This window comes from Parus major, chromosome 8, assembly GCF_001522545.3.
Source record: "Parus major isolate Abel chromosome 8, Parus_major1.1, whole genome shotgun sequence".
Taxonomy (NCBI): Eukaryota; Metazoa; Chordata; class Aves; order Passeriformes; family Paridae; genus Parus; species Parus major.
The window spans coordinates 15,255,296-15,261,295 of NC_031777.1; positions in this window are offsets into that span (position 1 = coordinate 15,255,296).

A 6,000-nucleotide genomic window follows, 5' to 3' on the forward strand; every position below is an offset into this window, starting at 1 on the left:
CTGCTGTGGAGACACATCAGAGCACTGTAATGCAAAGCTGTATTTACCCAAAAGTGCTATGCTGGTCATGATCTCAACAGCAGCTAGATACAGCTTCTAATGTATGGCTGGGGATGAAACAGATTTGTTGCTTGTTATTTTTTTTTAACTGGAGCATCATGGTGGCATGCTTCAGTAAACATGCCTTTGTGCTACATTACACATATGTGTATATCATCATTTTGCTTTCAGACTAAAATAAAACCTGGGCAACCAATTCACTAAAACGCTGTGCACCAGCTCTGCTGCCTTCACAGCAAATGCAGGCAGGAAGGTGTGAAAGCCAAAATGAATAGGTAAATTATACAGCTACAAAAAGAGTTTTTTGCCTCATGAGATGACTAGCCTTGGCTAAATTTCATGGCAGCAGATGCAGCAGGACCTGGGCTGGCCCTGTTATGGTGAAGTGGGATTGGGTGAGGTAATCACTTTCTAGCCCAAATTGTCCTCCAGCTTTGTGTACATTCTCTCCATGGGCCCCTTGGCTGAAGAAGCGTCTTCCCCAGCTCCAGGATATTGCCGGAGCTCTTGGATAACGGGAGCTGTTTCCAAGTATGTGGTGGTGTGACTCAGTGGGAGGCTGGCAGGAAGAAGGCTGGAGGTTCTTGCAATCACTAACCCATTCTTGACCAGGTACTTAAAGGGTCTGGAGAAAGACCATAGCTGGTATATTTGAGTGAGTTCATGTGTACATGGGAGTTGCCCTAGGTGCAAAGTTGTAGGCTTTGATGAAGACTGGGAACAAGACCTGGGGAGCTAGACCTCCCCATCCCTCACCAGGAGGGCCAATAAGCTGTCCAGAGTAGGACCATTAAGGCAGGCTCACATCAAGGCCTCAGAACATCCTCTTAATGTCCTTAACGTCCCTAGCCAGCCCCCAGGGCTCCTATTCACACCCTGCCACTGGTTCAGGAGCTCCTTACAGCTCTCCTTGTGGGAATGACTGTACCACAGAGCTACCTTGTACAGCCAGGCAATGCAGTAACTCACAGGCCAGCTGCTGGAGCAGAAAATCAGTGTGAAGCTGCAGGAGTTAAAGAGCAAGGTTGTCCCAGGGTGCCTTGGGTGAGTTAGGTGGGAGCTGTTAGCAGTTATTCAAGAAGATCAAGGAGCTTGATCAGCACTCACTTTAAATGCTCCTGAATAAGTCTGCTCCTGTCCTTTGTCACTTCAGGGATTGTTATCATGTAATGGGTATGGGATAGGAATGCACCATTGGGCATTTTGCTTTCTGAAGATGCTCAGTAACTCTCCCTTTATGGACAAGCCCAGAAAGCTGCAAAGAGCTGGAAACTATGGATGATCCTTCTCTAGATGGGATTTCTGAGGTAACGGATCTCTTGTGTTTGTGGGAGAAGGCCTCTATTGCTCCACTGGCTCAGCCCAGCATTAATCTTTTAATTTCTGATGGTATTGCCCCAAATTAAGTTTTTAGTTTACAGCCCCCTGTTTTAGCACATGTGCATCTAAGAAGATTCCATGAGAATCAGGATAGCTTTCCTGTATAGCTATGGTCTCTATCAATATCCTAAGAGAGAAGTACAAGGAAAGGAGGGAAAACAAGGAGGTTCAGTCCTGACACCAGGAACCTCAATTCCACTTTCCACAATAATGCCAGGTATAATTTTCTTCTCTTTACCCATATGAGTAAATACTCATACTCTTTTTCTCTCATTCACCTTCTTACACTTGCTTTCTCTTTTCTGCATGCTCTTAGAGATGCCTGTCTTTAGCCTGTCACCAGTGTTGTTTCTTCAAGTACTAAGTGGATAATCATCCCAACATCATGGGGCCCCTTTGTCAGAACTCCTATGTATATAGTCCCCTATTTGATGAATTTGGGAGCAATTGAATTACCAGGAGACTAATAGAAGATGGGACTTTTGGTTGTGACAGAAATCTTGTTTTGCTAGCAATGGTTTTTAAAGAATCTTATAACTAAATATGTAAGTTCATACATTCTTGTTCCTGCTGTGGTTTTTATTTTAGCTGCTTTATTTTGGTGTGTGGATTTTTTGTTTTGATGTTGTTGTTTTTGTTTTTTGTCAAGTAAGGCTCTCTATTTATCAATATTGTGATCTGTGTGTTTCATTGCCAATTTGGGCCTTAGCTGGCAACCTCGCTACCCTCAGCCTTTGAGATCCCAGAAGAGTTGATGTCACTTGAACTGCTTTCCTGGTATCAATTCCATTTTTTTTCCCTCTGAGCATATGTGGGATCTCAGTCACATGCAGAAGTCCTGTGAGTAGCACAGGGAACATTGTTGTCATCATTCTCTTTGCTCACCTTGATAGAAAGAAAGGCTGTTTCTCAAAGTGCCATTGTACACATGCAGAGGGGCACAAACTGAGTCCATAGTACACCATAGCTATGTGCTTATTTAAAATAAATGTATCCCTGTTAGCTCAGTCTCGTGAAGAAAGGAGAATGTCAAGAGAATCCTATGTTTTTTGCCTGCGAGGGAAAACAGATTTGAGATCAATGGGAATCCTCAAAGGTAAGTTGAGAGGGTCCCTTTAAGAGTAATCAATGTTCTGGGGTTTTTGTTCCCCAAGGGGAAAATAGTTTTCTCTTTGCCTTTTTCTTTTTTTTTTTCTTTTCTTTTTCAAAGAAGTGCCATTAGCCATCTCATTGCTTTATTTATAACATTATATTCTAACAGTAATAATTATTCCTATTTTAGCAAACGTTTGCAGCACTTTACAGAGGAGCTACATAGCTCCTGTCCCAGAAAGTCACCTTCCCTGTTTCCAGAGGGGAGTGAGGCTGCTGTGCCAGCTAAGCAGAGAGCAGGGGTGCCAAGGGACTTTGCAGGTGGGGCAGGGCAGGGGGCGTGACTGTAAAGAGGCTTATTCTGTCCTCTTGGTGGAGGAGGACTCTGAAATTACAGTAGCACCTTTGGGTGCTGGCAGAGGTGGTCTGCCAAGCTGAGAGCCAACTGAGCTTGTGAGAGTGAGGATGACTTCATACCACAGAAGTAAGAAGGGGCCTTATCCAGCATTCCCTCTGCTGCCTCTGCCTCCATCATCATTTTGAAACACATCTGCATGTCTTAAGTGTCAGGTACTTGGGCTCTTCAAAGCACATTAGGATTTTTGTGTCCTCATCCATCCACACATCTTTTGAAATCTCCCTATTGGTATTGTAACAAAAACCATGTGAGAATTGAACCCACACCTCCTGGGACCCTCAGCTAAAGACCAGTGAGATACAGCCCCTTCCTGCAGAGTATGGCACTGAAGTATGCTTTCCCTCTCTGCAGATCCCAGACTGTGCACCACCCAAACCCCCTTCTTTCTCTCCTGTCCAAATTGTCCACACATGTCTTTAATACACTAGACTGGGACTTAAAACAGTTTCCCAGCATTGTAGCAGTAGTCTCAGGCTCATGACTGTTTTTGGCATCCATAGTAAGAGCAAAGCACCCTCAAAGCCCAGCTTGTAATTGGAATGCTGCAGAGAGCGCCGTGCGTGGCCTGAGCAGGAACACGGCTGAGGTGGTGGCTGAATGAGCTTTGAGCCTCACCTAGAAATAAGAAGCTTCATTTAGACACATGCATGAATCCAGGTAACAGGTGCACACTTGCACACTGTTCACAAAAAATCTAAAATTGCTACTCTGCTAATTAGTAGGATGTGTCTGAAAAGTATATAAATCCATTCTGCAGAATTGTTGTCCAATTTAGCAGTTAAAGCATGAAAAGTGCTTTTTTCCCCTCAAAACCAGGGATGTTTTTAGCAGTTATCTGCTGCAAATGTGAGCTTTTTTTTCTTTTGTTCACGTTCCTTGTGCATATGTAACATTGAAATAATTCAGTCTGTGGCATTAGATCAGAATCTAGCCCACTGATTCATTACTAAAATTTTTTTGTTATGGAATATAAAATGTTATACATGGGGGCAAGACCCATGGCAGAGCACTTTACCTATTCTGTTCCTTAGTGCTGAAATGGAGGAAATGCACAAGCAGTTTTATGGCCTGCTAGTGAAAATAAACTATTATGCACATCCAGTCATATGTGCTTATGTTCTGGGTTTAAGTGGATTAAATAAGGTGTTATTTACAAGGAAAAATGTTTTTGAAATTACTGTAACTTAGGTCTTTCTTTGCAGCCCTATGTACAAGCTTTCCATCAAGAAATGCTGATGGATTGCTATGTTTCTGCTGGTATAAATGCTGTCTTTTTGGAACAAAGGAGCAATTAGAAATCATTTGTTATAAAAGCTTCTTTCCTTCTGTTATAAAAGCATTTGTCTTTTGCTGACCCTTTTGAAAGTTGCAGTTTTACAGAAAACCTTGAGCGAAGGAGGCCTCCTTGTCTTTAATCTAAGAGCAAAGTAAGAGCCTAAGTAACTGTCTATGGTCCTACTTTAATCAAGTTAATGCAGCCTGCTAGACTACAGGCTTTGCTTAGTACAAAGAGACACTCAGATGTAAGCTCATGAGTGGATACTTTCACAGGGCATTCCACTAAAAAAACAGCTCTATGGGATAAGAGATCAGGTCCAAGAGGAGTCAATGACATGGCATACAGGAGATTGATAGGGGCTGGGAAGGATGCTGGGGTGTTGTGGACGAGAGGTGTAGTGGCAAAAGCCAGCTGGGCCCTCTCTCTGGCATAATTTTCTTTATAAGGTGCTTGTGAAAAAGAAGTGCACTGTGATGGACCTTTGTTTAGTTCAAAGGTTTTTACCTCTTTATTCTAAAGCCCCATTGTGAATTCACAGGGCTTAAAATATGTATCACTGTCCCTTTCATTTTATCCTTCTGAAAGAAATCAAAGGAAAATAAAAAAAAAAAGTTTTTTTCCAATGAGCCTAGTCTGTTTGAAATTGTGTGCTGTTTGTACATATGGTGTCTCCATATTGTGTGTTCAGGAGAATATTTTTGAATTTTGTATACAAGTTGGTTAGACATTATACTTGAAAAAAAGGTGTGGAAAAAAGACATTTCAGGTAACTCCTAGATGAGTAAAATGCTCTTTCTATTCTGCACCCCAAAGAAAAAATTTAGAACATATTTTAAAAGAAATATCACTAAAACTTTCTATTCTTTCACTATAGCAGTATTCTTTTTTTTTTTTTTTCCTGCATTATAAAATTTGGGGACATTCATTTGATGTTTCTTTAATTACTGCAGTCCTTCACTTCCATTTTTATCAGCTCTTAATAGATAAAACAATACAATTTAAACATAAATGCATCTTTCTGTTCTCCAGAATCTTAGCCTAGGCAGAAGAAACAACAAATAAGACTGAATGTATAATAAAATCCACAGGGTTTAGTTCTGCTTCTTTCTACAAATAATAAATACAGTACTGCAGCTGCATTACTCCACATCATATGCAAAAGAATTTTGTCATGATCGTTACTAATTGTTTGAGGATATCTTGTTTGCCGCTGTGGGCATATTTTTCATTTAGAAGGAGAGAATTGTGTGCTTTCCCTATTTGCAGGGCACTCGGTGTTCTCTGCTGACATATGATATGTAGTTTAAATTCTATCTTTTATCCGCTCAATACATTTAAAGCGTAATCTCAGTGATTGACAGTTTTCATGAAAAAAGAGATATGATCTGGTTTTACTGTGAAGACAGAATAATCTGTTAACAGAGCAAAAATATTGGTGACACTACAGTGTTTCCAAAGGAAATATTTTGTGCATCATTCTGGGATGTGAATCAAAACAATCATGACAGGTGAATGAAAAGAAGAAAATTAAGATATAGCTACAAACAAAAGCAGCATTAATAATTCAGGTAAATAAACTTCAGTATACAGGAAGGAAGCATGCTGTCAAGGTGATGGAGAATGTTTCCTCAAGAACAGCACATCTAGGCAGCAGAAAAATATATAGTGGTTTAATATTTTACATTTCCACAAGAGCTTTTTGTATCCCTAGTTTCACTGCCCTTGATATGTTTTCCTAGTTAATATTATTTAGTATGGTCCATAAGCTAAA